At 45.8% G+C, this 14,036-nt stretch overlaps 1 long non-coding RNA gene and 2 pseudogenes across 1 annotated transcript; 1 reads left to right on the forward strand and 2 right to left on the reverse strand.

Moving 5' to 3' along the window:
- The window catches only part of LOC119435112 (integrator complex subunit 4-like), a 58,004-nt pseudogene extending 55,483 nt beyond the window's left edge, over positions 1–2,521 (reverse strand).
- A 74-nt stretch (positions 2,522–2,595) lies between these two features.
- On the reverse strand, positions 2,596–8,719 carry LOC119435109 (uncharacterized). The gene is made up of 3 exons (XR_005188760.2): positions 8,531–8,719; positions 8,310–8,459; positions 2,596–2,616 (listed from the first exon to the last, which is right to left on the reverse strand). It is a non-coding gene; the product is annotated as an uncharacterized LOC119435109 (long non-coding RNA).
- A 285-nt stretch (positions 8,720–9,004) lies between these two features.
- LOC119435113 (exportin-2-like) lies at positions 9,005–12,387 on the forward strand (annotated as a pseudogene).
- The last annotated feature ends 1,649 nt before the right edge of the window (positions 12,388–14,036 follow it).

A 14,036-nucleotide genomic window follows, 5' to 3' on the forward strand; every position in this document is an offset into this window, starting at 1 on the left:
GCCCTACCCACTCCGCTCGTTAGGAGAACAGTGCAAAGAAAGTCACATGGTGTTTTTCGCTGTAGCAGTCATGTTGTGGGGGGCACAATGGCGGTTGTGTTATGGTGGTGTGTGCTCATGCATGTGCTGCCCCGTAAGTCTCGTACGGTGGCAAAGGGTGGTGTGTGCAGCATGGCATTAGTCTCCGTTTTTGTTCAGCTGTGTTATCTAGAACGTGCTCTCCTGGCTGTTGTTGCGGCCAGGTGGGACTGGAAGAAGTAAAAACGCGGGCAGCTTGCACTAGTGGTGCAAGGCTGGAGTAAACAGCGGAGCTGGTGATTGGTCTAGCTTCTTCAGGTTTTACTAGGTTCGGCTAAGTTTTGCTAGGAAATGCAAAGCGCTGCTAGGCACGGTATTCAGAATCGGCTCGCCGCGACGCGCAGATTGTCACGTGGCCGCGCGGCACGCTTCAAGATGAGCGGCGGCTTCTTCGAGTGTCCGGATCTTCTTTGGTCATCCCATGTCAAGGCTACATGTACTCGCCACAGAGTCAACGAGAGTTGTGCCACCGTCGCGGCGCTTTGAGCTTTATCTCCCCGGTGACGTCACAGCCAAGCTGCACCTCTACACTTGCCGGTGCGTTGCCCCGTTGGTGCTGCTACAATTTCTTCTCTCTCTATCTCGCTCTCATTTTCCTTTTCCTCTCCCGAGCATTGCGCACACCACGAGCATGCTCTCCTTTCCTCCTTACGTCCCATGTCAAGGCAACATGTGCACAGCACAGAGAGGAGGCAAGGCACACGCCGCTCCGCAAGGTGGTTGCTAGGCAACGCAGTGACGCCATAGCTCATCAGCGAGGTTTTGCGGCAGGCGGCACTTTTTACGGTTAGCTAGGACAGTTCCGCTTTTAAAGAGCGTGAAACGAGCGCGCATGCAACGGTGTACACCACGTAACAAGTCATGGAAGAAGGACGATCTGAGAATAGATTTGCCGTTTTCGGTCTATTCATGTTAGCATGTCATTGCAGACTGAAACCCTGAGCTTTAGAATTTGTACGATAAACTCCTTGCAGGTCAGTGACAGCTCGCAGTGTTCCTGCTTTTGACAGCAGATGATGGATTTGTGGCATGTAAAACAGCATGTGGAAGGATGGGAGAGAAGTGGCTGCTATGGTAATAGAGGGATGAACCCTGCTTACCAGACATCTTATCTGTGCTCAAGGGGCGCAGGGAAGTGAAGGCTAGCATATGTAGTGCAAGAGTGAACAGGCTTGACAGAAGCATACACCCGTGCACACATCAACGGCTGATGTCACACATAGACCAGGTAATGAATACCTGGCCTACGTCTCGTGGGGCAACTGGTGTTTTGCCCCGCGAGATGTAGTTGCGCTCAATAACACGACCATAATTGATGTCAATGCCCATTAGTTTGGAACTTCACTTCAGCCTCACCCGTCATTGACCTTGACTGAACTTTGCAAGTTTAAAGTACTTTCACTGAATCACAACAACGTTTCAACAACAAAATATTTGAGAAAATACATTGAAATTTGTGACATCACACGACATACTGGCTCTGAGGTCCCTGGCACAATTTAAATAATAAAAAAGTTGACAGTCACTTTAACACAGGCTAAAAAAGGATGAAGGCGAAAAGCCTGTGCGCTCACGAGACATTAATTTAATTACTTGACATATTCGAATGCGTTGTTATGCTTTGCTATTACTTGTTTTCTCCCACCAAATGTCATGGGTACAAGTGCTTTAATCACCTCTGCCTTAATTAACTGTGCCATAATTAACACCAAAGGTCAAACTCTCCCGAACTGTCGTGGTTTGAGTGCCTTAATTAAATAAATCTTAACTGTGCATATTTACATTGCCTTAATTAACACCAAAGGTCGAGGGTTCAAGTGCCACCAAGGTCGCAGGTTCGACTGCCTTAATGAACTTATATCAATTAACTTTGTCTTAACTAACTTTGCCATAATTAACACCAAAGGTCGTGGGTTTGACCCCCACTAATGGTTGTGGGCTCGGCCATCAATGGTGGCACCATCAATTTTAGTGCCATTGAATTTTGATGCTGCAGGTTCACATGATTTAATTAACTTTATCTTAATTAACTTCGCCTCAATTAACACCAATGGTCGTGGGTTCAACCATCAATGGAGGCACCATCAGTTTTGATGCCATTGAATTTTGGTGCAATAACGCCGGTCAATCTTAGGCTTTTGCCTCCAATGTCGCTGCATAAACTCAAAACATATTTGGCACAAGAGATGGTTGTTGACATCAGCAAAGCTAATAATTATGTCCATACACCTATTCTCTCCCAAGCAATTCCAGACACTGCCTACCTGCCTGGCCAGCTGGCTGGCCTTGTGCTGACACGCTTGTCGCTGGGTGCCTGTAGCCCAACGCAGTGCAGTGAATCAACCAGGGCAGCTAACACGGCATGTGACGTCTCAGTGCGAAGCAGTGCAGCAAGGTCCTCAAGCGCTGCTGCAGGTTCGGGTGCACCCTGCCGACACACCAGCTGGCCAGCACTGAAGACAGCTTGGCACGAGCTGTTGTCTCCTTTCGTTAGAGAAGTGCTCCAGCAAGACTTGTACAACTCTGCACCTCTTCTGACTGCGGCAACAAAGGGTTATTTTACAGCAATTGCACATTCCTAATTGCCCTGAATATGTCTTAATTGGAATGGAATGCAGGCCTGGATTGGCCTGGGGTCATCATCATCATCAGTGCCCATCTAACAAATTGCATAGCTTTCCTTTTAAAAAAAATGCAGTGCTTCAACAAGGGATCAAACCATATGCACATCAATATATCTAGAGCCTGCTAGAAAACAAGTGCTTTGGTGAGCAGTGTACCTTTACACATTAACATTTAATCACCATGAGCCATGAAAATGAGTGCTTTTTCAGGTTGTGTGCAGAGTAGTCCTTCACTCGATGCATGTGATTTACGATGTATGCATTGGCATATGCTAAGCAAGCACACTCACATGAGTTATCCCTCCATATATCTTGTTGCTAAGCATGTTCATGAACAGCACGGTAACCATGCAAGGTAACCCGAGTTCTTGATTGTACACGTACAACACATACAAACTCCAATTTCCCCGTGCCTCTCACTGCTTTCACTCAAACAGCTCCTTACACAGAGTGAGTTATTCAAGTCAATGCGCAGGGAAAACTCCAAATCTCCGTCTCTTTCCTTAGTTCAAGCGAGGACAAAGAGAGGAGATGGCGAGACATGTAGCACTAACTTTTCCCCTATTATTGACATGAACCTTGCATTATATAGGGTCACCATCACACCCTCAACACATTCACATCAACCTCTCCAAAGTTACACTTCTTTTTCTGATAGTGAAATTCGTGGCTCAGACACATAAAAGCAGGGCAACATTTTGTTCCCGTTTTAGTTTCGTTCCACTGAAAAAAGTTTCCTTTCCGGTTTTGCTCTGGAACAAAAAAAAAATGATCCGTAACGGTTCATAATGGTTTTTGCTTGCATGCAAAAATTGTCGAAGATTAACGAAAAATTCAGAGCCTTCCACTACTGTGAAGATGGAAGCCAGCGAAGAGCTATGACTATGGTGGCCTGGTATAGCGAATATTGATATAAAGAATTCATTATCATTATTTGCTATATTGAGCGTCTTCGGCATGTTCATCGAAAGAGCAAGGACACCGGCGTCTTGTTTTCACCCGGCAAGATGGCCAAATAGTGTGTTTGCTGTGCCAAGTCCGCCCTATCGTCATAGACTAGCGTATGACCACAGTGTTCATAGCGACGGCACACTGCACGTTATCGTCAGGATCCTGGAAGATGTGGTTAAACGAGCATCCATCCCATAGCGAGTCCAAAGGGCAAAACTGCTGGTAACAGCGCTAGCGCGATCTCTAAGTCACGAGACAAAGGGGCACAACGATTGGTGGGACGTGCCACCGCCGAGTATCACGAACTTCTGAAAGAGGCATCGGCGGTGGCGAGGGGAAAACAATGGGCCATCCACCATCCGTTTTGACACCTATGCTAAGGCACGACTGACGGGAAACCGCCAAGCACATGGAGCCACAATTGTTGTACACGCCGGTCGGTCTACGGACGCCATCTACTGGAACTTGAACCCTTAACAGCTTCGCTGTAAAAACATAGTATTTATTTTTCTAGATAAGTGAATTATGAGTTCTGAGATCATGCTCAGTGCTTGAGTCAAGGCATGATCTCAGAAGTAGCAAGTCATCGAGTATACTCGCGTAAATGCGAGACAGCTGTTCTGATAAAACGAACTTGAACATAAACGAACGATAAAGCTTCGGTAACAAGCGTTGTACCCGTAGAAAAAGAACGATAAGCTCTTCTGCGCACAAGCCCTGGGTTTTGTAACGATGCCGATCAGCTAGTGCATTGAGCAACAGGCTTGGATTAGTGGAGCGCTCGACCGGCTATCGCTCGCACTATCCTACCCGTGACATGCGCTAATACTGACGTTGTCTGATGTCTGTTGTTTCGGATTGTCGACTTTCCCCTAAAAGCGAAAACCGATAAAATATTTCGGTTTCACTCCGAAACAAAATAATAAATAACGTTTCGGTTAATAACGTTTCGGTTCGTTTTCATTCTGCTGAAAAATATCGTTTTTTTTTTCTCCTTCTGGTTTTCGTTCCATTCAACATACTCCACAGAAGTCACTAAGCTAGCTATCATTTCACCTCGATCTCTCTGATGAGATATTACAGCTTTTCCAATAATACTGGTTTTATCAAAATTTGGTCGACAAATGCACACTCTGCAATGAAGATACAAAGCTACCACTCATTTGTCGAAGATGTTGCAATGCTCTCCAAGATGAATGTTCATGCGCCTACCTGTTTGGCCCACACAGGCACGGCCACATGATAACAGCACATAATAAATGACATGCTCTGCACAACATAAAAACTAGTTTTTGTAAGCTTTGTCAACCAGTGGAACAAGAAAACCTGGGAGACAGCATAGCCCCTGAAGCTTATTATGCGCAGAACATACCACCTTCACGTTAAAGGGACACTAAAGGGGAAAATGATTTCTTCTGTATCAGTCGATTACCCTTCCACAATACCGAAAACCCCACTCTTACCGCGAAAAGTCGCTTGGTAAGCTAGAAAAAACTAAAAACACAGAAGGCGAGTGGCAACACCACCTTGAAGTTCCCGCACTAGCTCACCGTGACGTCATGGATTTTGAGAGCGTCTTCTAGGTCTCAGTTCATTCTTTAGCAGTAAAGATTGACTGCATTGTGTTCTAAAGGAGCCCAAGACTGAATATGGCAAGTTTCGCGAACTTTTACTGAGCTAACGTGGCCCAAATACGAAAATTACTTTAGAAGTCGTGACGTCACACTGAGTGCTGACGTTCGGTTTCCGTGCGAAATTCAAAAAAATTTACTTTGAGCTTCATTTTTTTCTAATAATTGACCTATTGCAGTGTAATTAAAGACAGCAGAGTTTTCAAACAATACTTTATCAGTCTAAGTTGATTTATTGTTTTGCTTTAGTGTCCCTTTAAGTGCAGCACTGCTTTTAAAACCGAAGCTTTCGTTGCCTATCCCCCCCCTTTGTGGGTGCTGGGCCCTGGGTTTCTGAAATACACAAGCACATTGCAACTGTCACACGACCCACTACCAATTCCACCCTACTAGTGCACTGCCTACAACATAAGCGCTTGTGTTATCTTCTTCCTATCCTCTCATTTGGGGTGGCTTAACGAAAGCCTACTAATTCCCTACTGGAATGTCCAACATACCTATCTGTGACCCATGCAAATGGAGAGACGAACGAGCACGTGTTGTGTTTTTGTAACCTTATAACATCGAACACAATGTTCTTCAGAATGTGTTAAACTGATTAGACAGCAGAGCGTTTCAGAGACAAAGATTCTTGCACCCATGGCCCATGCATCGCAGGCTTTCAAAGCGACGCGGGTATTGCCACGATTCACGAAATCAACTTGCCTTAGTGACCGATTGTAGGCGTGCAGTGATGGACAACTGCACGTGTTCACACTGAGAGTACCTTCTTCCCTCCCTCTCCTTTCTTCTTTCATCTCTTAAACCCCTTCCCCGGTTGGGCAGCAAGGCCAACGTGCGTCTCGTTGACCTCCCTACCTTTCCTTCCTTCTTTCCTCCTCCTTCTTTTTATCTGTCTCATCTTGCTGCACTGTCTCGCCCTTCAGAAGCCCTGCAACATCAACTAGCCAAATGTTGCACGTACCTGTCTCGTGGGACCCAGGCAACCAGAGCCCAGAAACGAAGACATCAGAAACAGAGAAGTGAAAAGTGAATAAAATTCACCAGCCATCGCCTGTCGAGAAAATGGGGGTAAGCGAAGCTTGTCGTGTGTGTATGATTCGTCAGGGCCATTCAAATTCACGACATGTCATGTAATAAAACATAAACGTTATTAATCTATGCATCGAGGGAAGGAAACATACAACGCAATGAAAGGAAATGTTGCACGAAGGGAAACAAAAGAAGGAAGGAAGGGACGAAAAGTAGTAGGAAAGGGCAGGGAAAGGAGTAGGTCAAGAAACACACAGACAACCTTTGCTACCCCAATTTTCTCGACAGGGGAAGGGCTGGTGATTTTCTTTCTCTCTCTGCGTAATTGTTGGGGTATGTAGTTGCTCATAACGTCTTTTTCTTTTGTTTCAGGACAGACTTGTCAAGTACAAAGGAACATCAGCGCACAGCAGTAGGCACCAACCGCTCACACCAACCGATCACAAGTTCACCACTTGAGATGTTTGAATGTTCTTGCAATTTCGATCAATGCTACATGCGGTCCTCCTATATGATATTCTTGCCTATCTTGAAAGTGAATATGATCAGCCATGCTTGGAATGACAACTCTTCCGTCAACGTTTGCAGAGTGACATAGCATGTTTTACAGTTTTTCTGTATGCACGGTTGGTGAAATTCAGTGATCCAACTCGTAAACATGCCACAAACACACACTGCTACATAAATATCCAAAACAAGAGACAGGTTCACAGGATGGAGGCTTGAAATGATTAACAACAGTAGAAAAAGGAATGTCGCTGAAGCCAACATTTCGACAAGGAGACTTGTCTTGATCAGGGCACAGTTGCTGCCCTGATGACACAAGTCCCCTCGTGGAAACGTTGGCTTCAACAACTTCGTTGTTCGACCACTGTTAATCACTGCGGCACAGATGTACTTGGCCATGCAGTCAACTTTCTGAAAGTGAAATGAACTTGTGGCCACCCATGGCGAAAGGCCCCAAGGTCAGTTCCCGCTAATGGTGTGTCACAGAGGTGACGAAACTATTCCTGCGATCATTGTCTCTATAAGCAAAATAACTGCGTGTGAACACAAAGGCTACAGACACTCAATCACACTATTTACCAGGTAATGTCTGGAAATGTGCTTTGCTGAATAAGCGTGTTTTGTGGCCGGCATTCAACATGTACCAAACCGCCACAAGCTCAGTCATGGTGCAAACGCTAGTAGCTTATTTATTCTTTTATTAGTTTGCTTAGTTATTTACATCATTGTTCCGAGTCATGGCTCCTAGTTTATGCGTGTTAAGCAAATAGACACATTGCAACAGTCTGCTGTTGCAGCTTGGCATCATGTAATTCAAACAGTACATACTCGAAAGCGGCACAGCACTTCTCTTCATTGGCAACGGAAATCATGCTGCAAAGTCTCCCCTCCTCCGACAAGCAGATATACCTGAACGCCTCGCACTCCCCAGCAGGGCCTCGCGTTTCGTACTACCCGAAACCGATAAGCGCGGCATGGAGGGCTCTGTTAACCGCGTTACCACAGCGCCGCCTGTGCAGCGCATCACGCCGATAGAAGTGCCGCCGTGACACTAGAATTTCTTGCAGCACCACTTGCGGCTACTGCTGTACGCTACTGGAAACCTTTGGAAGGCACGCCACAATTTCAACCAGTTCCAACTGATCCCATCTGAGCTACGACTGGAAATAACTATTTAAACCGTTCAGACTGGGATCCAGTTTCAACAGATCCCAGCTGAGCTACGACTGGAAATTACTTTTACAGACCATTCGACTGGAACAGTTAAGTAGTTTGATTCAGGCGACGAATACGTCATGCGTCATTTTCGAATGCGCACTCAGCATGCGGTATATATTCAAAAAACAAGACGCGCGATCTTCGAGCTGCTGTTTTACACTTGCCGGTGTGAGCACAAAACGTACTGCGACGCGAAGCCAGTTGTTACGGAAACGTACAGCACGTGTACTGCAACCAGTTGCTTTAGCTCTGGTGGTTTGTAGTATACCTGTGTCGGCAGGCACTCCGATAACTGGATCAGCATCATGATCACATCCGACGAGCTGCCTGACTGCAGAACTTCGGCGACATCGACAGTCCTTTGGGGTGCCGGCTTCTTGGATATGCATAACTTTTTTAGTGGTTTAGGCGGCTCCTCCTGAACAAAAGTGAAAAGACGATGTCAAGCACAACATTCCCTTCCGCCCGAAACCCACACATTCAGCTTACCTGCAAAACTTGACTAAACTCCGCTAATGCCCGTTTCTTCAACACGGCGGCCATGGTCCTTGGTTTTCGCGCAGTTTTCAGGTTTTCAAGTCAGAACCTCACAGCCACGCTCGCAACTTTCCTTCGCAGCCATCACAACGAGGTAATGTCATATATCCAGCCAGTGCCTACATCCATTGGCGTTGATCATGGAGGTAAAAAATTTCCTTCCTCCATGGCGTTGATTGAAGAAACCTACATGACCTATAATTTTTTAAATGCCTGCCCAATGACGACAAGACCGTGAAGCTTTAAGAGGGCGCTATTGTCTCAATAACTCATGGTTTTAGGTGAACGGTTAGGGCCATGTCAGCTACCTTTCCTACATTGCATGCGCATGCGGATTCAAAGGTGCGAGCACGGACAGGCACGGAGTGACAACGCCTGGCGAAAGTTGTCATTGCCCTATTATCAAAATTTAGCGAATGTATGAGAATGTGGCGCCGCCGCAGTTCCCCACCACCACTGGCTCTCACGACTAGCAGACTGATTAGGCAAGCATGCAAAAATCACTCCAAAATAAAGAAGGCTAGCTAGCGTGCTGCTCTCTGCGTCAAACATAAAAACTGCATGAGGGCACGTGGGTAACGTATTTTAGGATGGACCTGAGGACGAGAGTTTAAATCCGTCATTTAAAGTGAGGTTCGCCGGCAAGTGAGTGCCTACAACCTGATACAAGATGGAAAAACCGACAACATTTGAGCACGCTCGCCTCATACCTCCAGCAAACGCTTCAGGTGGACGTTACGACTCGTCGTAATGCGGAAAATTTCTTGAGACGATAGAGGGAACCAAAATTACCCTGTTTTGTTGCTGCACCTCGTGGACAAAGCTGACATCGACATGGTGATCCGTGTGGCCGGTGCGATGCGTTCAAGAATTATGTGAAGCGTCACTGGGCGGTTCCTGAGGACGGCGCTGACCGAGTGCACCCTAGTGACCGCAGTGCCGTCAAAGAGATGATCGTGGGCCTGATGCTGCGCAGCCCCGAGCAGCTGCAGAAACAGCTCAGCGACGCCGTCAGTATCATCGGTCGTGAAGATTTCCCAGCTCGTTGGCCGAACTGCTGCCCGAAATGATTACCCATTTCCAGAGCGGCGAATTCCACGTCATTAACGGGGTGCTGCGAACTGCACATTCTCTTCAAGCGCTACCGCTACGAGTTCAAGTCGCAGGAGTTATGGACAGAAATCAAGCATGTCTTGGACAACTTTGCAAAGCCGTTTACAGACCTGTTCGTGGCTACCATGGAGCTGGCCAAGACTCATGCCAACAACCCGACTGCGCTCAAGGTCATATTTAGCTCTCTGGGCTGATAGCGAAAGTATTCTACAGCCTTAACTATCAAGACCTGCCAGAGATATTTGAGGACAACATGAATATCTGGATGTCACATTTCCTCACCCTGCTGACTGCTGATAACAAGGTGCTGCAGACTGATGAAGATGAAGAGGCAGGGCTGCTGGAAGCTGAAGTCCCAGATCTGTGACAATGTTGGTCTCTATGCCCAGAAATATGACGAAGAGTTCCAGACCTATTTGCCTGGCTTTGTAACAGCTGTTTGGCACCTTCTGACGAAACCGGACTCAGGCCAAATATGACATTCTTGTTAGCAATGCCATCCACTTTCTTTCAGCTGTTGCTGAGAGGCCCCACTACAAGCAGCTCTTTGAAGATGCTAATGTTCTTGGCTCAATTTGCGAGAAAGTGATCATACCAAACATGGAGTTCCGCACAAGTGATGAAGAGTTGTTTGAAGATAATCCAGAAGAGTATGTCCGCAAAGACATTGAAGGGTCTGACATCGACACACGTCGTCGTGCTGCCTGCGACTTAGTTCGTGCACTGTCAAAACACTTTGAACAGAAGATCACCGAGACATTCTCCAATATATTACAGCCATGCTGCAACTTTTTGCTAAAGAACCAGCACGAAACTGGAAGAACAAAGATGTTGCTATCTACCTTGTCACCTCAATGGCTGTCAAGGCGCAAACAGCAAACTGGGTACCACCAGACCAGCTCACTTGTCAATGTGGTTGACTTCTACAGGAATTTATTGCTCCTGACCTTCACAATGAGACCTGACTGAGTTTCCAGTACTGAAAAGGATGCAATCAAGTACTTAATGGTGTTCCGGAACCAGCTGCCTAAGCATATGATTCTTCAGAGTCTGCCCCATGTGGTCCGCGTGTTTCTTGCACCAAGTTATGTGGTTCACACTTATGCTGCTAGTGCTGTTGACAAGTTCTCACCATGAAGATCCACATGGGAAGGCTGTGATTGCTGCCGCTGACGTGGGGCACATCTCTGAACAGCTATTGAAAAACCTTTTCCAGTCTTTCGCTCATCCAGGCTCTGCTGAGAATGAGTACATAATGAAAGCAGTAATGCGCACATTCTCCCTTCGCAAGAGAATGTGTTGCCTTACCTCAGTCAGCTGCTTCCAATGCTTACAGCCAAACTCGTGCAGGCTAGCAAGAATCCCTCAAAACCCCATTTCAACCACTTCCTCTTTGAGACACTCAGTTTGTCCATCAGGATTGCCTGTGGAAAAGACCCGTCGGCAGTGACAGGCTTTGAGAGCAGCCTGTTTCCTGTGTTCCAGGATATTCTTCAGCAGGATGTGCAAGAATTTGTCCCCTATGTTTTTCAGCTGCTCTCCCTCATGCTGGAATGTCACAGTTCACCTGTGCTGACCCATACATGGCACTATTCCCCTGCTTGCTTGCTCCAGTGCTTTGGGAACGGCCAGGAAAATCCACCCACTCGTTGCTGCTGCAGGCGTTCATTGAGCGGGGTGCTGCACAATTCTGGCTGATGTTCTGATGGGTGTACTGGGGGTCTTCAGAAGCTTATTGCCTCCAAGACCAATGATCATGAAGGATTCTACATTGTGCAGAGTATTCTGGAGCACATGAGCACAGATGAGCGGTGGCCAGTACAAAGCAAATTTTCCTGCTGCTCTTCCAGCGTCTACAAAGCTCTAAGACGACGAAATTTGTGCGAGGCCTGCTTGTCTTCTTTAGCTTGTATGTGTACCGTATGGCGCACCTGCCCTCATCTCCACTGTGGACAGCATACAAGCCAAGATGTTTGGCATGGTTCTTGAGAGGCTCGTCATCAGTGATGTCCAGAAAGTCACAGGCCAGTTGGAACGAAAGATCTGTGCTGTAGGCATCACCAAGCTCCTTACAGAGGCCCCCGCTCTCATTGATGGGGAGTACTCACACTTTTGGGGCCCCCTGCTACAGGCACTGATTGACCTCTTTGAACTGCCTGAAGATGACAGCGTGCCAGATGATGAACACTTTGTCGAGATTGAGGACACTCCTGGCTACCAAACAGCTTACTCACAACTGATCTTTGCAGGCAAGAAGGAGCATGACCCGTTCAAGGGAAGTATCCCAGATGCACGGTTGCATCTTGTGCAGAGCCTACAGAAACTTTCAGCCGCCTGTCCTGGCCGCTTGGCACCCCATCAACAGCTCACTGCAGCCAGCAGCCAACAACTTTCTGCAGCGCTACTTTCAGATGGCCAATGTGCAGCTCCTGTGAGCGTTAGCCTTCCCTTGATATGTGTGGCTTCTACACAAGAATTGCAGGTTAGCTATGTCAACTGGAATGTGACCTGCTTAGCACTGACTGCAGCTTAGCAGAGTTTGCCAAAGTGCTGACAGCCCTCATGCAAAATATGTGAAGCCCAATTTCCACTTGTGAATGTGCATAACCGTGTACTTCATGGGCTGGACTGCTTGTTAATAATGTAAGAACTTTACTTTTTTTTTCTGTATGAAATAGAAAGTGTCCAAACATTTTCGTTTAGTTTGTGCTTAATTTGTAAATGAAACACCGCAACATTGCAAATCTACTTATGAAAATCATAAGTTTTCATTAATGAAAATGAGAATCTGATGACAGAATGCAGAGAACAATGCGGCTTTCAAGTAGTGTAGCCCATAGCGAAGGAAAGAATAGTCTGGCCAGATATGAACCAGTTTTGTGGTAGACTAAAAGCAAACACTTAGAGATGCAGCAGTATGAATTGCATCTGAATTGTCTGCCATTTGTGACTGCTACAAGTCGGCAAATGAGTGCAGCACGAAGTGCCTAGATTGGCTATGCTCCAGACAAAAGCACTATACCATCGAAAGAAAGTGTGCAACAAGAAAGTTTCTTTCTACACGAGTTACCCAATTCTATCATTTTTGGAGCTAGTGCCACAACTGCATATTTGGTGCCATTAAATGCCATGATGACGATGCTTATGGCAAGTTTCGTATTAACTTTGTAAAATAAACTGTTTAAAAACGTGATGATGACATGAAAAGAATGAGTGTATATTTTAAATAGGGGGAGGCTTCTTTCTCAAATGTATTTGCCTGTGATGCTGTGTTGTAGAATAATGTTGATGGCAGTGTAGTTTTGAGGGTGTGTAGTTTTGAAAATTTCAACTCTAGTGGCTTCTAATATAAAAAAATTACTTCTTTAATGGTTGCATATTAGTTCGTTAACCTAAGCATGCTTATAAACAAACATCTGTAATAAGAGCATGCATTTGCTGGTGCACCAAGTCTTTAGAAATTGGTGTTGTAATAAAGCTATAATACAGCACCACCTATATTTTGGACACCACCTTTAAGTTTTAGTGTCATTAATATTCACCATGTGGCAGCACGTGAATGGCGTTTCGATAAAGGTAAAACACTAAGCAATGACTTAAATTTGGCCATCAGCAACTTCTTAACTATTACTGTTGCGACTGGGTTCCGTAGTCTGGAAGTTGGGTGTCGCAAAGAGCACTTTAGCTTACGCCGTCGGTGTGTCTCAAAATGGGTAGCTGGCCAACGCTACCGGGGTGTCGCACAGAGGCAAAGTGGGCCTACGCCATCGTTTATGCCTTCATGACGACAGTTGCTTGCTTGGTGAGGAGTCGTGAGGACATGAAATTGAAGGAAATGAACAGGGGAGTTTATTCACATTGTAGAAGACAATTTAGTTTAACCCATACAGGTGCCAATTCATCATCATGTCCACTGAAAATTTAGTTTCATCACATTTCTTGTACCTTCAGAAAAATGAAAACCATACAGCTGCAGAACAATTTAGGAATCTTAAATTCTTATACGAGTTTTGTCCAGCTTACAGAATGCGAACTCCGTGCGAGAACTCTTTACAGGAATGTCAGATATGAGAACTGTTTCATGTCTAGCGTACTTGGAAAGCACCTATCTAGGTACTTGAAATGTATGTCTGATGTAAAACATTTTGACAACAAACTAAAAAAAAAAAGTGAACCCGCTACATGAAGACAAACTGACATTGCAAGGGCAAACATTCAGCCCATTGACCATTCAAGTCATTTTACTAAAACACTTTACACTTATTCAAACTTGCAGCACAGGTTCAGTCAAGTGTTTTAACATGCTTGCAACACATTTTAAATATCACTGTTTTGATGCACTATC

This window comes from Dermacentor silvarum, unplaced genomic scaffold (genome assembly GCF_013339745.2).
Source record: "Dermacentor silvarum isolate Dsil-2018 unplaced genomic scaffold, BIME_Dsil_1.4 Seq458, whole genome shotgun sequence".
Taxonomy (NCBI): Eukaryota; Metazoa; Arthropoda; class Arachnida; order Ixodida; family Ixodidae; genus Dermacentor; species Dermacentor silvarum.